The sequence below is a fragment of the Alosa sapidissima genome, chromosome 4 (assembly GCF_018492685.1).
Source record: "Alosa sapidissima isolate fAloSap1 chromosome 4, fAloSap1.pri, whole genome shotgun sequence".
Classification (NCBI taxonomy): domain Eukaryota; kingdom Metazoa; phylum Chordata; class Actinopteri; order Clupeiformes; family Clupeidae; genus Alosa; species Alosa sapidissima.
In genome coordinates this window covers 9,610,250-9,629,815 of record NC_055960.1, presented here as the reverse complement: position 1 = coordinate 9,629,815, position 19,566 = coordinate 9,610,250, and the positions used below count along the sequence as shown (strand labels likewise).

Below are 19,566 nucleotides of genomic sequence, written 5' to 3'. Positions count from 1 at the left end.
ATATGCGACCTTCCTTTTTGCTCTTGCAACGCATGAATTTGCTTGTTTGTGTCTAATACCACTGTAAAATGCAGACCAACAGAAGTCAGTTAAACAGCTCGGGGGTAAAAATCATCTCGGCTGTGATCTTCTGAGGCGTTCTAATTCACTGCATGCTGGTTCGAGTCAGCGGCCGACTGTTCTTGTGATAGTGTGTGTATTCGCCACTGTTGTGTGTGGCTTGAAGGAAATTTCAATCTGGCTTTTAAAAAGAGTGGTACGAGAGAGTGGCTGTGTACCAAAGTGGTCGAGAGAACGGGCTGAGGAAGTCGAAGAGGCGCAGAGAGAGAGAGAGAGAGAGAGAGAGAGAGAGAGAGAGAGAGAAAAAAAAGTTCTGGCATCACGGGGTCGAGTGGAAGCACATCAAATGTGGAGCGGTGGAGCTGGGGCAGAGAGAGGAGAAACCAGGCAGGCCTACCCCTTCACCCACCCCCGTCCAACACACACACACAAAAAAACCCACCCTCCAGGCCTTTGCACTCAACACTAACAGTTTGTCTGGAGTGCAGCTACGCTATCTGGCTAAGCGCCACCCTAAACGCAATCAAACCCTCTTTTAGGCTTATTTTCCTGCTAATCCCTAAACAAATAAAGAGAAGGAGAACATATGCATATAGTATACATGTGCATGCCTGCATGCGCACCCCCCTTACACACACACACACACACTCTCACACACTCTCTCTCTCTCTCACACACACACACACACACACACAGAGAACACACACACACAACCATGTAAAGAGAGTGCAACGACACCAGGCCTGTACACTCTCACATTTAAAGTCTATCACACTTGAGGCTGGCTTTACGCGGGGGAAGCACGTTAATCCTGTAAGCTGCCACAGGGATTTCTGTATTAGAGATGCAATCAAAATCGCATTGGAAAGTTGTGTCAATGATTAGGCTGATTTGGCCACATTAACATTAATTACACAATCACTCGAGCGCTATCAGGCCCATCCCGCATCTGGGTTCAGCAGGCAGCTGTGCCGCACAGAAGAGTTTTTTTTTTTTCTTTGTTGAGAGTATGCGGAGAATGCGTTGGGGATAAATACAAATTTGTTATTTCACCATCACCACCAACCATTCCTCGCAGGTTTTTTTTTTTCTCCCTCCTGTTCCTTGCCTCTGTCTTTTTTGTTCTTTCTGTGTACAAAAAAAAAAAACGTCTCTCCCACCATAACTAGCGTGGAATTCCACAGAAGCGCAGAGCGGAGTGTGTTAGCATGCAAAGGTGACCAGGAGCAGCCATAACGCTCACTTCCTCTGCCAACGAGAGAAAGAGAGAGAGAGAGGGAGAAAGAGAGAGAGAGAGAGAGGGAGAAAGAGAGAGAGAGAGAGAGAAGCAAGCGGGAGACCTCGCCAGCCACGGAGTGCAGGTAGTGATTTATGGCGCTGTGTCTTAACTGGACAAAAGGAGCCCCTTCCCCTGCTGTCACTGGCCCCGACGGCCCTCCGCAACGCTTCATTGTTATCGGCCATGTTAGGAGGAACACATAAGGGCCTTGTATGTAAATTCCACTCTCCTTGTCGGGTACAGTGGAGCTTCCAATTATGAGGACCACACTGACGATGCAAGCGTGTGTGTGTTTTTGTGTGGAAATACATGTATCACATTATGTATGGGCTCTGTTCATTCATGGATGACTCTTGTGAGTTAGAACCAGGTACTATGTCCGAGTATGCTGGGCATCTGCTGCTGTGAGGCTGTGTTTAGGACACTGGCCAGTTTGGCTGCAGTGGGGAAAGGGGGTCAATCAGGGTTCGCGCACGGGGCAACGAGGAAGGATCAACACTAGATATGGCTGCTCTCTGAAGCCCAGTCTTTTTTATGTGAAGGAGACCCCATACCCTCTCCTGCGTGTTACGACATGACCAGGTGTGTGTGTGCGTGTGTGCGTGCGTGCGAGCGTGTGTGTGTGTGCGTGCGTGTGTGTGTGTGTGTGTGTGTGCGTGTGTGTGTGCAACTGACTGGACAGCCTTCGAAAACCTGGATATGTCTGTGAAGTCTGTCAACAGAGCAAACTATTTTACTAATGATGCTAGTAGAAAAGTAGCATAGCGGTTCTATTAGAATTTAGCCTTCAAAAAAGGGATGTTTTCTTTCAGCTTAGCAATTCTTATTAAATCTGAAAGGTTAGAACGTATGGGTCATGGGACAGTCTATTAAGACCTGCTGTTGGGCCTGCACAATTTTCAGTGTAGATACTGCACTAAACTGTCCCAAAAAATACAATTACAATGTCAACATGGAAGAAGTATTTAGACTTTTCAGGGGCAGCAAACCTTGAGGGAGGCAAAATGATATTCTCAGATGAGCAGACATTCACAAACAAGAAGAAGAAGAGAAAAAAAAAACTGAAGACAATCCAGTTATTCACTAACCCATTTCAATGCAACACGCAAAGCACACCAAAAATGGCTCTCTAATGGATGACAGTGTTTACCTTCTCCAAGGACTGCCTTGTTTAAAGCAATCTTCCGTCTCAGCTTAACAAGTTCAGCCTCCTTGCCCTGCAAACAGCACACAGCGAAATTAGCAGAGGTAATTAAATAATCATGGCCACTGTCTGCAACAATCTCTTCTAAATAAGTGAAACAGCAATATTATCATTGGGGGGGGGGGGGGGGGGGGGGCTCAAACAGTTTGCCAGCTACACATTAGAGTCATCCTGACACTTTATTAATGACCAGTGAGGAGAACTGATTCAGCATAACCTGAGTGTACAGAGAGCAGGTGTTCCTCCTGAGCAGTAATTTGTAACAGTGCCTTCACGGATCTCAAGAGTACAAATGTGTGAAAAGCCTTCAGAGCCTGCAGATGTAGCAGGGGAGAGCAGAGAGGAGGAAGTCATCTTTCAGAAAAGCAGAACCGCTACAGGAGAGTCAGAACAGTCAGAACAGAGGAGCTATAGTATAGTAGTACAGTAGCTCAACACAGTAGAGCAGTGGCAGCACTTAAAGGCTTCAGCATTGATTATACTCGCTGGAGGACGCACACATAGCCAGCTGCAGACACCTCAGAGGCCTAGTTATTATGATAATTATACTTAGTTACGTGTACTGGGCAGTCTGCTTGGAGCCTTTGTTGTGTAGCGGCAAGGAAATGACCAGGTTCTAACCAAACAGAGGCCACCAACACGGTTGCAGAGGCTTTGGCAGCAGGGTAAGAACACTAGCTACTCTCTTCAGGGTACATGAGGCGGTGTGACATTGGAGGCTTATCATATTCGAGCTGTGCTGAGGACAGCACTTTTATTTCAGACCCTCTCACTCTCTCACTCACTCATAACAGGCCTGTTTGAAGACCAGTCAGTTGGGCCACTGTGGTATTGTTGGTGGAGGTCAAGGGAGCTCCATTAGTGCAATCTAACATACAGTACAAACTATTGCAAATCATAACACCCCCCCCCCATACACTCAAACACTCAAACACACACACACACACACACACACACACACAGAGAGAGAGAGACATACACACAGAGACATACACAAAACAAAGTGAAACAGAAAAAAGAAAAGAACCTAAACCTTGTTTTTATGGTAAACAGATGAGTGCCAACAGGGCAATATCTCACTTGCATTTGAATAAAAGCATTAGAGGGTGGCCAAATATTACCAATAATATACACACACATGCACGCCAGCGTCATCGCCAGCGTACACACACACGCACGCCAGCGTTCTCACTCTGTTCTCACGGTTTTCCTCCTTTTGCATTTTGACAGTCAAAACTGTGGCCAAGCTCATCGGCAGGCTGCAAACATTTAACCACAGCTCAATATCACACAGGACACTGAGAAACTATCAAGCATGTGCATGCCCACCTCTCCATTAATTATGTATCAAACGTCCTTGTTAGAAACAAAAAAAAGAAAAAAACAGTGGTCAGTATTATATTTTGACTGGACATGGAGAACCACCACTCCACCACACACACACACTCCAACACACACACACAAAGAAAATGGAGAACGGCCGTTTTCCTATTATCCACATTCATTAGCCTTCAATTAACATATCATCAATGCCACCATAAATCAATAGTGACTGGTGACAAATGACAAATATTTTCATTTTAAACACCTAAACATCATTAATTCAAATCACCTGCAAAGCGCCTTGGGAGCTAAATGAGTTTACCACAAAACGCAGCACATCCATTTAGATGAATGCTCCGCGCCGCTAATGAGGGGAAGTGTTTGCATCAGGCAGGAATGGAGAGGAGGTGGAGCAGAAGAAGGTGGAGGAGGAGGAGGAGGAGGAGGAGGTTCAGAACAAGGGAAAGGATGGAAGAAAACAAAAGAACTGGGACAAAACAGCTGCACATCTCTCTCTCTCTCTCTCTCTCTCTCTCTCTCTCTCTCGTAATGCATGTCTTGTAATACCTAAATAGATAATTGTCTCCATTTCAGAGCTGCATATCAGTGTGGCGGAGCTGTTTAAAGTGGTGGGGGCTGGCGGAGCATGCAGGGCGGCTAAATAAGCCCCCGCAGCCCCCACCCGCTGGGCCGCCGCCACTCCGCTGCACATTCCGCCGCCGCAACTCTCCAGGAGCAAAACGAGGCCTAGCTGTGATGATTACCCAGAAGTCTGTGGGACAGAGCGTGTCAAAATGCAACACTTACAAAAAAAAAAACAAAAAAAAGAGGAGGTTTCCTTGCTAACTGCCATACTGCTGGGCTGGCTGCTTTGAATGTGGGGAGGAAATCAAGACAGGACTTCTGGCCATCTTCCCTTTCCTCCTAAATGATGGTGCCATGAGTGGACCTGCTCACCTTCTAATGAGAGTTCTGAAAAGCTGGCATATCTATACCATAACACTGGCAACATATGAAGTGGAGCATAGCGGAATACATACCATCATACCATCAGCTCATTATATTGAATTCTGACCCTGCTGTGATATCAATTACAGGAAAGGAGAAGTGATTTCAACATGGGTTGTGATTTGACACACTTCACAGTTTCAAGTTAGAATATCCAATGTTATAAGTGCTTAATGGCTGACAAGAAACCAAACTATTGAAGGGGAAGAGGGGCGGGGCTACACCACACTTACAGATATGATCAACCAATCCAGTCCTTCCATTTCCCCCTCCTTCATTCTGTGAAACCATGAATGCTGGCAAAGCAAACACGCACGCTACAATATGAACACGCTTCTCTCATTTAATTTTTTTTTTTTTTTTTAAAAAACCACGAGAGGCTACTCCTCTTTTTGTACACCCAACACAGAAGGTCAGAGGTCAGCCCTCCGCAGTGGCATCCTCTCACACACCTCACACGTTCGCCGAGGACTCGCAGTTTTTTTTGGGTTTTTTTCCCCCCTGAGGGATCACACATGCAAAAATATGAATTCCTACTCCACTGAAAGGCATCAAATCCCAACAAAAGGCACACATCCACTCCGCACGCCTCTTCAGTCCATCTAATGGACCAGCTCTTTACTCACTTCACGTCGCGTCCAAATAGAGAGAATGGAGAGGAGGGGAGAAAGGGAAGGGCCCCATGAATATTTACCACAAAGTAAAGTTATTCCATTAATTACCCGCCCGCGTGCTTCATACGATATTGGTGGCTACTTTTGTACTGGCCCCGGTAATGAACTTCCACACGTCATTACCATATTAATTAGGGCGACTCAACGGCTGTCAATAGGACAGGCCTGGTTTTTTTTGTTTTTTTGTTTTCTGCCTGTGTCCTGAGAGCCACAAGGCAGGAGTGCTCAGCACAGTACGCCATGTCAACAGCCTGGACACTTTATCTGCCATTTATCATAGTAGGCTGCTATACAGACAACAAGTAGAAGGAAAAATACACAGAGAGACACACACACACACACACACACATAAAGACACACACACACACACACACACACACTGTGTAACACACACACACACACACACATACAGCAAGGCAATTGATTCTTGTTTTGTTTTGTTTTGTTGATTTTTTATTTGCTGTAAAAGTGCTAGGAAGTGAACATTTTTGAAAAGGCCTTGAACATGCTGGCGTGGGCGCTGGGATCACACAGTGATATCTATATTCAGTCCATTTGTGTTGTGTTCAGGGTGTGTGCACAAGAGATTTTCCAAGTCACTGTCTGCGTCCTGAAATACAGGAAAATGTAACGCGTGACTCACCCAAACACAAGACCAGCTGTTTACGGACGGCCAAACAAAAGGGCTGACTCCAAAAAACTTTTGGAGCTTAGCTTTATTAAGACAGCTAGTTCAAATGAAAAATCAAACGATGTCTCATAAAACAGCTTCAAAAAAAGAGAGTGTGCGAGAGAGAGAGAGAGAGAGAGAGAGAGAGAGAGAGAGAGAGCACAGCCAACCCAACCCACCCCACACTCATAAAAAAAATGACTGGCAGGGGGCTGACATTATGTCTTACACCCACACAAACTGTAAACAATAGCATGTTTGAAAAAAAAATGAAATGAAAAGAACAGAGGAAAAAAACAACACACAAACACACACCAATTAAAGGCAACTTCTCTCAGACCCTGCTTTGCCGAGGAGATCTGTGCGGCTGAAGAGAGAGAGGAAAAAAAAAGGCGAGGGGGAAACCGGGCAGTCTGCTGAATGTCAGCTTGTCTGATCCTTGAGATTTTTTGGACCTGCCCTCACGTTCTGCTGAGCTAAGAACAAAGTACACAAGAGTCCACACAGAGAGCTTTGCCGCCTTAAGACCAAGGAAGTGGAATTTCACTTCTAACCCAAAACAAACAACGCAGTGCATTTCTTTACACTATTGAAATGGGAACAGGCTACAGTGTTCCCCTTGCCTGGGGCAAGTCAAAAAGAGGGTGAGAGAGAGAGAGAGAGAGAGAGAGAGAGAGAGAGAGAGGGAGGGAGAGGGAGGGAGGGAGAAAGAGGGAGGGAGAGAGATAGAGAGAGAGAGAGAGAGAGAGAGAGAGAATGGCTTCAACTCGCCTTTCATTCGGATTCCAGCAGTAGCAAGTAATCCTGAAGACAAAATACAAATTTCAAAAACTGTGTAACAGAACACATGTGTGTGTTTTGAGATTTCCAAATTAGAATTAAACTTTTACTCAATGAAAAAAGGGTAGAGGGAAAACTTTTCAGGGAAAATTTTTCTGATTCACACCTGAATATAACCCTACTACACACAGGTTCAAAGTCCCACAGCATAAAACAATACAAAACCCCGAGCTCATGGTTATAACAAAGACTAAGCTTTCTGGCAATACTATGCAATTGTATTTTTATGGCCAAGTCCTTTTCCACCCTGTCAAACAGGAGGACTGTCAATTCTCTCCAGCGAGATCACGTTTCCACCTTCAGCGGTCTCCATGGCAGTCTCCTAACCTGCCACAGATCCAGGACGCTATTAATATCAGCAAGCCGCACGTTTCATTTCCCTGGACGAAGACGGAGCGGCAAGAGCAAGAGGAGGAAAAATCTGCTCTGGTCTCATCAAAGCAGATTCACCACTCACCCTTAACACACACACACACACACACACACACACACACACACACACACACACACACACACACACACACACACACACTTTCTCAACAACCCATACCACACCAGAGCACATGCGCGTGCACACACACACAGCCACATTAAGTCCACTTCTTTACATCCTGTGTGTATTAGTGAGAAGTAGTGTGTGTGTGTGCGTGTGTGTGTGTGTGTGTGTGTGTGTGTGTGTGTGTGTGTGTGTGTGTGTGTGTGTGTGTACTGTGGCAGGAGCTGAATGAGGTAGGCAGTCAGCGCAGATCCTGCAGCTATTTCAAACTCTCCAATGAGGCTCAGCCATAGCAGAACAGTGAGCACACTAGCAGTCCACGCACTGAAAGGCTAAGAAGGGAGGAGAGAGGCACACAGACAGAGAGGAAGAGTGAGAGAGAGAGAATGTGAGTGTGAGGGGGAATGAGAGAGGGAGAGACAGAGTGCAGGAGAGAAAACGAGAGAGAGAGAGAGAGAGGAAGCAGAGCAAGGGAGACAATGAACAAAGTCTTTAAAGACTTACCAGCGAACAGTGGACGAGTCTCATTACATGAATGGCTATTCTCCAGCCTGAGCCAGCGAGGGGGTGGAAAAAAAAAAAACACACACACACCAAACGGCGGCACGGTACGACAGTCGCGCTATTTCACAACTCCTAAAACTGGAGTAGAGGCACTCGTGCGACAGCAGATGTGTGCTGTAGGTGCTTTTTCAGTCCGTCTGTCGGTGAACTACGGCTCGAGCTGCACTGTGTGAGTGAGTAAGTGAGTGTGAGTGAGTGTGTGTGTTCTGAGGGACTGGAGGTATGTGGTCTAAACACAACAAAAGCCGGTGACTTGTGCTAGATTAAATATGCAGGAAGGGGCCCCTTTGCATAAACACAAACACTCAGCAAATGAGGCTTTGGCACAAAGCAGACGCCTGCTGTGAGCCCCTACCTGTCCTGGACAGTTTCTACTTCTTTACCTTTTTTTATTCTCACTCATTTTTGCATTATGTTTTTCTATCTTTCATTGTTTCTATCTATCTTTCTTTCTTTTTCTGTCATTCTCGCAATAAGGAGTTCTAAGAATATTGAGGCCTGGAAACCAAGCACACAGTTTACTATTTCTATGTTTTTGTTATAGCATTTATTAACATACAAAGCATTTACTAACATTAATATAGTATAGCATTAACTAACATTTATGCACATTAGCCTGTAGTAATATTTTTGACATACCTTTGCCTTGTTTACTTTTAATTTGTGCAACAAACACCTGAAAAACAAAGAGCCAAGTAAACTAACAACAAAGTTAAAACAATTCCATAACCAAGCTGAAATATAAAACCTTTGTGATCTTAACATCTGAAGCCTTCACTTTCCATGATTTACTATAACGGACGAATGTTCAAAGCTCAAGCATTCATATGAGGCTCTGAAAATATTTGCATGCATTAGGAGTGTCAAATGAATTATTCTGTGCGAATGTCTCAGAATGTGTCTGGTGGAAGTCTATTAAGTCGGTCCTTTCCTCTCCATACACACTGTCCCACACTCTTTAACAGACACCTCCTAGTGGATGAACTGGAAATCGTATGAGATTCAACAGAGAGGAGGGAAAAAACCCTCAATAAAGTAATCCTGTGCAGCTACTATTGTCCAAGACTCAGAGTCCATAGACCCCACTCTTTCACCCTCCCTCCACCCCCCCCCCCCAACCTCTCTCTCTCTCCCTCCTTCTCTCTTGGGAGATGAATGCCGACTGACGACAGGGAGAGACTCCTGGAGAGTGGCTGTCTGAAGCTGCCAGTCTTCATGACTAAAACTTCAAGTGAACCAGAGAGAACAGGAGCCCGAGCCCCGAAGAAAATCTGGAGCCCGGCCTCAGATGCTGAGTGACACATAACTGATGTGCCTAGTCAAAGATGTCATTTTTCCAGCGCCTCGCACCGCGAGCAGGAGGAGAGGAGAGGGGGAGACAGTGAGAGGGAGAGAGAGGGAGAGAATGGGGGGGGGAGGTAGACCAAGAGCAAGGAAGGGAGAGAGAGTGAAACAAAAAAAGAGAAAGGGGGAGACGGATAGTGAGAAACTAAAGGGAGACGGACAGACACAGAGAGAGAGAGAGAAAGAGAGAGAGAGAGAGAGAGAGATGAGAACAGAGGAGAGCAGAGACAGGGCAGAGTGCAAGCGAGACGGCTAAAGAGGGTGAGAGAGGGAGAGAGAGAGAGAGAGAGAGGAAGAGGGGGGGAGAGGGGGGGAGAGGGAAAGTGCAGAGTGCAGAGCACACGGCACAGAGAGCAGAAATGGGACCTCCAGAAAATAAACAGGGTGTAGAGTTTCAAAGGCAGGGGGACACAGGCATTCCATTGTTCAAGCCAATTATCAGTGGAAAATAATAACAGCAGATGGGTCCAGAGCAGCCAGCCACTGCACAGCAGATGAAGGAAATGTGAGAGATGGAGAGAGAGAGAGAGAGAGAGAGAGAGAGAGAGAGAGAGAGCAGGAGAGAAGAGAGGAAAGAAATAGGGGGAAGGGGACAAGGAACTGGCCTAACAGTCCTGCAGCTACACACACACACACACACACACCAGATGTGAACTTCCTCAAGGACAGTTAAATATGTGCTCTCTGGCCTGAAGTGCCGCAACATGCCTCACATACACCAAACAACCATCCGCCACTTTCAAAACGGAAAATAAACATCAGAAAGTGCAAGAGAGAGAGAGACAGAGAGAGAGAGAGAGAGAGAGATAGAGAAAGAGAGAGATAGAGAGAGAGAGAGAGAGAGAGAGAGAGAGAGAGCACACCAGCAGTCGACCCCTCGGAGGATATGTGTGGGCGTGCCCATTATGAGTGGACTGGTTCATGCTGCAGGACTGGTGCTGCACTGCTGGTGTAAAATGCAGCTGTGTGCCTTTAAATGAAAAAAAAAAATTGGAATTCAACATGTAGGTGACACCGGTGAGGTAAGCAGCGGGATTGGTTTGAAAAACAGGTGAGAGATCTACTAGGCACCTGTCAAAGGAGCCGCAATATTCACACATTCTGTGTGTGTGTGTGTGTGTGTGTGTGTGTGTGTGTGTGTTTTCCATTAATTCCAGTAATTTCCATTATGTTGCAATTTACACATTTGCACACTACCGTCCCTCCCATCCAGTCCAGGAAGCATATGCAGTACTCCCGGCACACTTTTACAACATTTACAACACTTGCTCATGTCAAATAATTGGCTAATACCTTCCCCACTGCATGCGTTCATGAACTGTCCCCTTTTCAAAATATATATTACATTGGGTTGAATTCCATGCCTCTGCCCTGTCCAAATAGCATTAGTTAAACAACGAGCCAACATGGCTCCGCCAAGCAGCTTTGTGCCTAAAAAGAATGCAGTGTCAAGTCATTTTTTATTGACACTACTTTGTCAGAGAACGAAGACGGCAGTGTAACATAAATAATCGTTCACTAATTGTATATTAATTTGAAGTCATATTGCCAAACGCAATCTGTCATTTTTTATTTACAGTAGTTTTGCGGAGAGCTATGAGGGAAGTGTGAAACAATGTGTAAGATAAATAATCATTCACTAACTAATCAAGGTAACTGTTTGAAATAATCAGGATATTGATCAGGCCACAGGCCGTCTGCCCCCAGGAGGCGTGATGTCAGTGCTTTGCACGTCGTCCATGTCCCACGGCAGGACAGAGAAGGTTCCAGAGGTGCTGGCACAGCAGCACTGGGAGATGTGTGACTGACAGCTCGCCCAGTCCAACGAGGAGCAGGAGAGAGGCTCCGCCACCCTAAAACAAAACCCCAGCGTTTGTGCGTGTGTGTGTGTGTGTGTGTTATTGCGTGTACATCTTGTCTAGGGGCGGGCGATAGCCTCGGATAGCGGCACAAAAGATCTGCCCTTCCTTTTCAGAGAGAGAAAAGTTTTCGTTTCATTAACTCAAGACTAAAGCGTAATTATCTCCCCACAGACCTTAATCACCAGCAGATGGATAATGGAACTGAGAGCTCTTTCCACTTCACTCATTCAACTTCTTCTTGGTTAGGGCTGTTTTTTTTTCCTTTCATTTTTTCCTCTTCTCCTCCCTTCCCATCCCGATCTCATCCCCCATCCCAACCCAACCCATACCCGGCCTTTTAGATAAGATTAACCAATCAAATAATGGCAACAGATAGCAGCAAGGGGCAGAGGAGAAGAAAAAATACAACTTTTTTCTTTTTAAAAATGGCCTCTGTTGTCAAAGCAACAAAGCCTCTTATGTTATCTCTCGAGACGGTGAACTCTTGCTGCCGGGGGAAAAAGGAACAAAAAACACTGTTTCCTTTGCCTCGTCACAGACAGCAGCGCTGACCTCCATTCATGCCTTTTCTGTGTCTTATCCGACAGAGGTGCCCTCGGAGGGGGCACAAGAGAGGGTGAGGGTGAAGGCAGCAGACCAGTGCCACGTCTGCCCCATCGGTTAAGCAGAGAGAGAGAGAGAGAGAGAGAGAGAGAGAGACGTGCGTTTCTATGCAATCAACCGTGTTGTAATAATATAAATTAAAAAAACAATAAAAAAAAAAAAAAAAAAAAAATAAATATATATATATATATATATATATATATATATATATATATATACACACACACATATATATGGATGCATGCAAACAGAGGGTTCCATAATTATTGTATACAGCATCAGGAAGAAACTAAGAGTGCTTGAAGGTGCTCCTAACACCAGCCCCTCTCTGAAGAATTCCATGCACAGAAAGAGCGTGTGAAAGAGAGGAGTGTTTATGCGTGTGTGTGCGAGAGAGGGAGGGAGGGAGGGAGAGAGAAAAAGAAAGAGAGAAACCCTAGATTTAATTAGCTAATAAAAATAATTGCCATTAGCAAAATCTCATCGAAGGGTTTTGAAGCATTCGGCAGGAAGGGGGGTTGGTGTGTGTGTGTGTGTGTGTGTGTGTGTGTGTGTGTGTGTAAAAAATCGCCTTATTTTGGAGAAGGCCAAAGACAAAGGATTTTTAAAAGCGGAAACTTGCAGGGCAGCAGTCTTTCCGTGCACTGACACGGAGGTCGACTTAATTAGACTATTGTCATTTTAATCAGGCCAGTTTCGCGGCCATCGCTTCCCCTCAAAAGAGCCGGCAGACTTTTAAAAAACGGCACTCGCCAGGGCCTGTGGTCTCGGGCGGAGAGTGCCGACTGGTGCTTTCAGGGGCGCTATGCTTTTAATGAGCCAACGCCAAGGAAACAAAGGCACCCGGAGTATCACCAGGGGAAAGTGCCTACAGCCCCCCCCCCTGCTCATGCCTCTGTTCATTTGAAAATAATTTAAATATCAAATATTTGAAATAATTTGCTTCTCCCTAGCTATCAGATACTGAAAAGAGTGAGTCTTTCATGTCGCCTTTATTATGTTCTTTAACAGGAATTAGAATTCTGGGTGAGGAAGGGGGGGGGGGGGGGGGGGGGCCCATCAAATGTGATCGCGTTTCATTGAAGTGGCTGGCAATTATTCTCATGTAATGACTTGCTTTCAGACCTCTCTCATTGTCTTATTTACCATTTCATAAACAATTATGCAATGCACACAGAAAAAAGGCTATCTATATGTCATAACAGCTTAAACCAATTGGAAACTACAAACTGCCAGAGAACACTTACCTAGCACACAAACGGTTTGAATGTGAACTTGAAAGTGGTGCATCCTAAAGAAGCAAATAAGACAAGAAACATCACACACACACACACACACACACACACACACACACACACACACAGCTATAGAAGCAATGCGTTGTTGAATATAAATGAGTTGTGAAAGAGAGAACGTGAAGATCAGGCCACTATTCTCACTACTCAGAAGGGGTCACTCTAACTGCCTAGGCAAATTCATTCAGTTACGCTATCTCCTTAACAAGGTTTTATGATTGTAGCACTCCGTAACCAAAGTCGGTTGGTGGACTTCTGTTGGAATATCAACAAGGCCCTCTAATCACAGGCTTGTGGCGAGTCTGTGAGTGTGAAGAGGGAGAGTCCCGTCCAGAAGCACACATTTACACAGCTGAAGGAATGAACAGTTAAATGGGCCTAGAACACTCCAAATGCTCATTTGGAAAAAGAAGAGGAAAAGGCACTTGATGCCTTGATGGGCTAGGACATCCCAGGGATTCATGTTGTCTGGGAGAACATAATAAACTCATGGAAAGAAGTGGATTTTTTGCGGATGTTTCACACATACTGTATGTAAAAATGTTTCAGATGTACCTTAGGGAGGGAAATAAGTAAGTAAGCAAGTAAAGTAAAGAAAGAAAGAAAGACAAAAAGAAATGGTACATATTTGACCGTCAGTTTCCCCTCTGACTGGGGACAGTCAGACACAATGGGGCATGTGGTCCCTGTCTGCACGAAAGGGTCATCACACCGACCCCAACCTGCTGCCCGGGCCTTCCGTCCACTGGCTCACAGCATAGCCCTGGGACCAGCTACCCTATTCCATCAGTTACAACAAAGACAGAAGCGCTGGATAGCTTCATGCATACTTGCCACCGTCCTCCTCCTCCTCCTTTTTCCTCAGCTCTCTCTGCTATATCTATTTATGATTATATTAATAGGTCTATAAGTTAATAGTTTTCAACATTGATGATAAATATTTCAGAGAGTGTTAATATTAATTTGATCAGATCAGATTAACTTCATTCAATAATTCAGGGCATGCAAATCAATTATTCAATACAAAGAATGATCAGCGAATGTTGGGAGACAGCCCGAGCGACCAGCAAGTGCTGGGAACAAATCAAAAATCTTTCAAAACACGATCACCCAAAAAGCCTCGGAGCTGTAAACATCCCACAACTTCCTGATGTGTTAATCTCATCAGATGACAAGTCGGAAATCCGTGACATCTACGGACAGGCAGCTAATTGCTATGGAAACTGCACTGGAAATCTTGCCTCGTTTACAGAGGTTTTACGTGGCACGATCCAGACCACTCAGCCTGAGGTAGTGGAAACACACAACAGGTCGTTTGGTGTCAATCTAATTCAGGGGTTTGTTATATAAGAGCAACCTGCTGAACAGAAAAACAACAGGATTGAACAGGGTTAGGAGAAGAAGTGGAGGCCCTACCCTCAATACTGGGTGCTAAAGATAATGACTTACTGTTTTTTTTTTTTTTATTATTTTGTTTTGTTCTCTCACAAGTCTCAACATCTTCCTACGCCTAATGGAGTACCAACACAGGCTGGCGCACACCAACAGGAGACACGGGGCTCAGAAGGAAACAAGAACAAAAGAAATGAAATATTTTCCAAAAAAGAAAAGTAAACGAAAGTTACTCAAACTCTCATTTTTCCCCCCAAACATAGTAGGGGTGTCAAGAATGACAACTTTCGGAGCAAATAGGCTGACGCGGTCTCCAAATCAGAATCTTTTTAAAATATACATATTCCCCGAGCCACCATCCCCACCGCCTCCACCACCGCCAAATGATTGGAAATATGACCCATTTGGCTGTGTGCGGCTTTAAAGACAAATGAATACAGATATTTCATTGAGATGTAAAGTCGAGACAGATAACCAATTAATCAAACTGCTGGACAATGACACCAGCTAAATTTAAACCGTGACAGCGAAAGGGGGGAAAAGGACCCTTCTGCGCTTCTTTTTCCTTCAATTATTCAGCGTGGCTGTTATTACGTAGCATATAGAATTAAAAATCGCTGATTCCACTTAATTACGCCTCTCATTGATACTAACTACAGATGTCACAGCTTGCGCGGGCAATATTTCACCATGTTTAACCCTGTCAAACAGTCCGAGGGACTTCCTCACCTCATCCTTCTTTCTCTTCCTTTCTCTTTTCTTCCTTCCTTTTCTTTTCATCCCTCTTTTTTCTTTTCTTTTCCGCCCCCCCACCCCAACCGCCCCCCCACCCCAACCCTCTGATCCTCACAAACTCTCTGCCAAAAGTGTGTTCCTGGCCCAGATAGAGGAGAGACATTGTTTAATTTGGGTGCAACCTGTGCTTCTGAGAGAGGAGATGCAAAATAAACATCAGCTCCTCTCCACTACAATGGCCACCATTGTGTTGAGCTCCACAAGAGAGAGAGACAGTGTTTGGGAAGCGCCAGGCTCACACTGACGGCAAGCAAAGTTGACTTTGACTCATCCATTCCCACACACACACACACACACACACACACAGAGCTCCTGATGCATGGGTGGGGGAGGAGGGGGGGTTGCGTAGCTCCTCTCATATATTCAGTGAGGCCTACCCAGTGAGGAAACTGTATGTCTGTGTGAAGATCAGCACAACTCATCCCTTAAAAACGCAACAGTTCTCCATATAAAGTGCCCCTGGACATGAAACAGTGTGAGGGACACAAGCACACAAACAGAAATATACACACTTAAACGCACACACACACACACACACACACACGCACGCATGCACACACATACGCACATGCGCAAGCACGCATGCACACACACACACGCACACACGCACACGCGCACACGCACACACGCACACACACTGTCCACAATGTAAATTAATGGACACATTTTAGCAAGTTAAAACACAGCAGCAATTGCAGCAGACCACAGGAAGGGAAATCTGCCCGCTTAGGGACAGCAGAGGACAAAGGGCTTTTTCACGCGTGTCACTCGTCAAGTTTCCAATCAGCCCCTGCTGTACACCAAGTCCGTTCCAGGTTATCCAGGGCAACAAATAAGGTTGTATGCAAATCCCCGAGCCAAGCTGCCATCAAATTGTTTTTGATTATTATTTGAATATTGAAATGAGTCACTTTAGATCTAGATATTCGGAGGCTATTTCCATAGGGGTGCATGCAGGAAAAACACACAGGTCCAGAGACACACAAGCACACAAGTAACAGGTGCTATTGTGAGGATGGTGAGGTTGTAGAACAACAGTTGCATGAGTTGATTCAATTCGGTTCCATTTGTTTTGACTATAATCCCCCACCATCCCATCCCCACCGTCAGGCAAATGACACAGGTCCATGAGGGTCCAGTTCCGTACCGCAGCTGGGACAGCAGTACAGCCAGCGCAAACAAGACCAGACTTGGGGAACAAAAGGATTCATGTCTGGACTGCTGAGAGTACCATCATTTTAGAAAAGGAAAAAATAAAACATAATCAACAATCAACTTGTTGATTATGTTTTATTTTACTGTTATTTACTGTTGAGTACACCTACAGTACAGGCACACAGAGACACACACACACACACACACACACACACACACACACGCACACAGACAAACACACACCACACACACACACACACACACAGAGAGCAAGACACGTACACACCCACATACAGTAATCCTATATCAAGAGACCACATGCCGGCCTTCTCTCTCCCTCCTGTCCTGAGTGTGGGCATGCTGTGGCTAGAAGCGCGCTACGCTGCGCTGGCTGTTCAGTTACGCGCCAACCCACACCATTTGCTTAGCAGCTTGATGAGATCGGCAGATTAGACTACAGTGGACATTGCCAACAAGTGCGGCCTGTACGAGCAACGTCTGCTCGTCTCTGCCCTGGACGCACGGCTCCAAACTAGAGTGGCCGTTTTGCATAGAGGAGGACAGAACAAGTGTGGCTTTGATCCTACCATTTCAGAGAGTTATTAGGCGCTCGCGCTCTCTGGCCCTATCTGTCTGTCCATCAGGTTGTGTGTTGACGGACTGACTGCTTGAAAGCTCCTCTTTTCACTACAAACTAACCATGGTGATTGTAATGACCACTGGTCAAAAGGCAAATCAGGCACTTGGTAAACGAACAGGTTCGGACCAGAGTAGTCCTGCCTGTGCCTGCGCACCCACCAAAGCAGGTTGGGAAGATGCCAGGCAATTGGTCAGTACTGGTGGCCGCAGGAAAGGGACACGCACCCACCGACCCACACACACACCCACCCCACACACAAACACACACACACACCCCACACACAAACACACACAAACACACACAAACACACCTCAACAGAAGTGATGCAGTCACATCCAGTCAGACACAGAGCAAAAGGGCCACACACAGTGGAGTTGGGCACACAGAGCACTGTACAGTGAAGCAGGTCATTTGCCAGACCTGATCAACAGCTACACAAAAGTCAAGTGCAGCTTTCTAACCCCACTTACATAGACCAGACCAGACAGAAAAAAATGACTCTAGTGTGTATACATGAGTATCTGTATCTGTGTGTGTGGGTGTGATGTTTACTGTATGTGACTGTGTGTGTGTGTTAGAGAGAGAGAGAGAGACAGAGACAGTGCATAGAAATGTTACTGGAGAGAGGCCTAGAGGCCTTGTATGAGAATGAAAAGGAAGCGCCTTACAGTTCTCTAGAACAGAGGCTAATAAACTACTCTAAGCCTCCCTGGCCCACCTTGAGGTCACCTAACGTTCAGTAATTAGTCCCCAGCAAGAGTCAGGACTGGAAGTCTCTGCTGCCAGCTCACTGAGCACTTTCAGAATTAGCTGGTTAGTTTCACAATGCACCTCGGTGAGAACACAGGCAGCGTTTAGAGTCCAATTTAAGTGCTCTCAGCCGTCAAAGTGAAAACCTTGCTCCACAAGGCTACAAAATCGTAGCCGCAAACGAAGGCCAGTCAGTCACTCATTCTCGACCAATGTTCAATACAGCCCATAAGTGTTGACTTGACTGCAACAGTCAAAGCTTTCGTGTTTATATGGTAAAACAGGAAAGACTACAGGTTTTTAATCACATTAATTACAGCACATATGAATCTGATGAGGAAAGCTCTCAGAAGTGGTGCACAGTTTTAATGAATCCTTCTGTTTGCGATTTCTAATTATCCTTTCCATTAAATCAAGTTACAAATAATCGCTTATGTTGCCGCTCATCCAATTGTAATGGGAATGGATTAGTGTGCTGCTTAACGTGTCCTGTTTGTTAGAGGAGTTTTTGGAAACATTATTGTTCTTCTCCGAGGCTGTTTGTTACATCTAACCGCCATGCATTTTAAACACCATAATGGCAAGCAAATATCCGATTTGCATTCTGTAACATGTTGTTGTCGGAAAAAAAAAAGCCGAGATCAATTTCCATAAGCATCATAAGCACAACTGTCTATGTAAATACTTTATTTCTTTATGGGGGTGGGGGAAATAGAGCTCGACTGCTCATTTACATGATCAAATGACACCATTTACATTCATCTTTTCCACTTACTATCAATCCAGGGCTTCACAAGCAGAGCTTTGCAAACACGCCATTCTAAAGGGGATGAGTAAAAAAGATGTTTCTCAGGTGTCTCAACACACTTATGCACCTTATACCTGTGTGCTGTATTTCTGTCTCGTTTAGGCACCTGTTTGCCTTAGCTTATCTTTTTTTTTTTCTTTCATGGCCAGACAACATTCACGGCACAGGCCTGAAACTGGCCTGGGAACAGTGTCTTATCCCATTTTCCCCACCATCTATATTCTGTTTACATTCTCTTAGCCCCATATACCCATATGGATTCACAGGGCTGGGGCAACTCCAGAGTCGGATGCTACCTTGCGAGGACACGCGAGATAGCATGGCGGGGGAATTAGCATAGGACTCAAGTGCCAAGTCTGGTGTTGCGGTTCTAAAAGGAGTTTTCTTTTTCGACAAGGGAAACTACACTCTCAACGGTTCCGTCTGTCAGAGCTCAGGTGCACTCCAACATGCATCTTGTCCTCGCTTACCACATTATACCCGCCCTTTGTGCAAAGCTACGAAAAAATGAACTCCACCAAAATCATATGACCACTGCTATCATTTCATAGGAACTGCTACAGTAACAGAAAGTGAGTCTTTATTTAGACTTACTGCTCAGCTGCACTAGGTCGAACATTTTCTGGGCACCATTAAAGGGCAAAAATCTGACATATGACATGACACAAAGAACAAGAACTTAAGTGTGTTCATTGAAATATCAAAGTGAACTTTGAATACTAATTAAGAGTCCCCATGTGTATCTACCACAGGACAACGTCATAACCTACAAATCCACCTGTGATAGAGAAATCAAGCCATAGG

The 19,566-nt window shown here is 45.3% G+C and overlaps 1 protein-coding gene across 11 annotated transcripts in view; it reads right to left on the bottom strand.

The window, feature by feature from the left end:
• Positions 1 to 19,566, bottom strand: part of foxp1b (forkhead box P1b) — a 149,050-nt gene that overhangs the window by 93,246 nt on the left and 36,238 nt on the right. For 6 of the 11 annotated variants that reach the window (XM_042088954.1, XM_042088939.1, XM_042088948.1 and 3 more), the window contains one exon: positions 2,490 to 2,556. The exons of 2 other annotated variants lie outside the window; for them this stretch is intronic. The gene's annotated coding sequence lies outside the window, so the exon portion shown is untranslated. Of the gene's footprint in view, positions 1 to 2,489; positions 2,557 to 2,760; positions 2,780 to 8,058; positions 8,325 to 19,566 lie in introns of those variants that run through there. 3 more of the 11 variants (XM_042088942.1, XM_042088944.1, XM_042088946.1) reach the window with 3 other exon arrangements.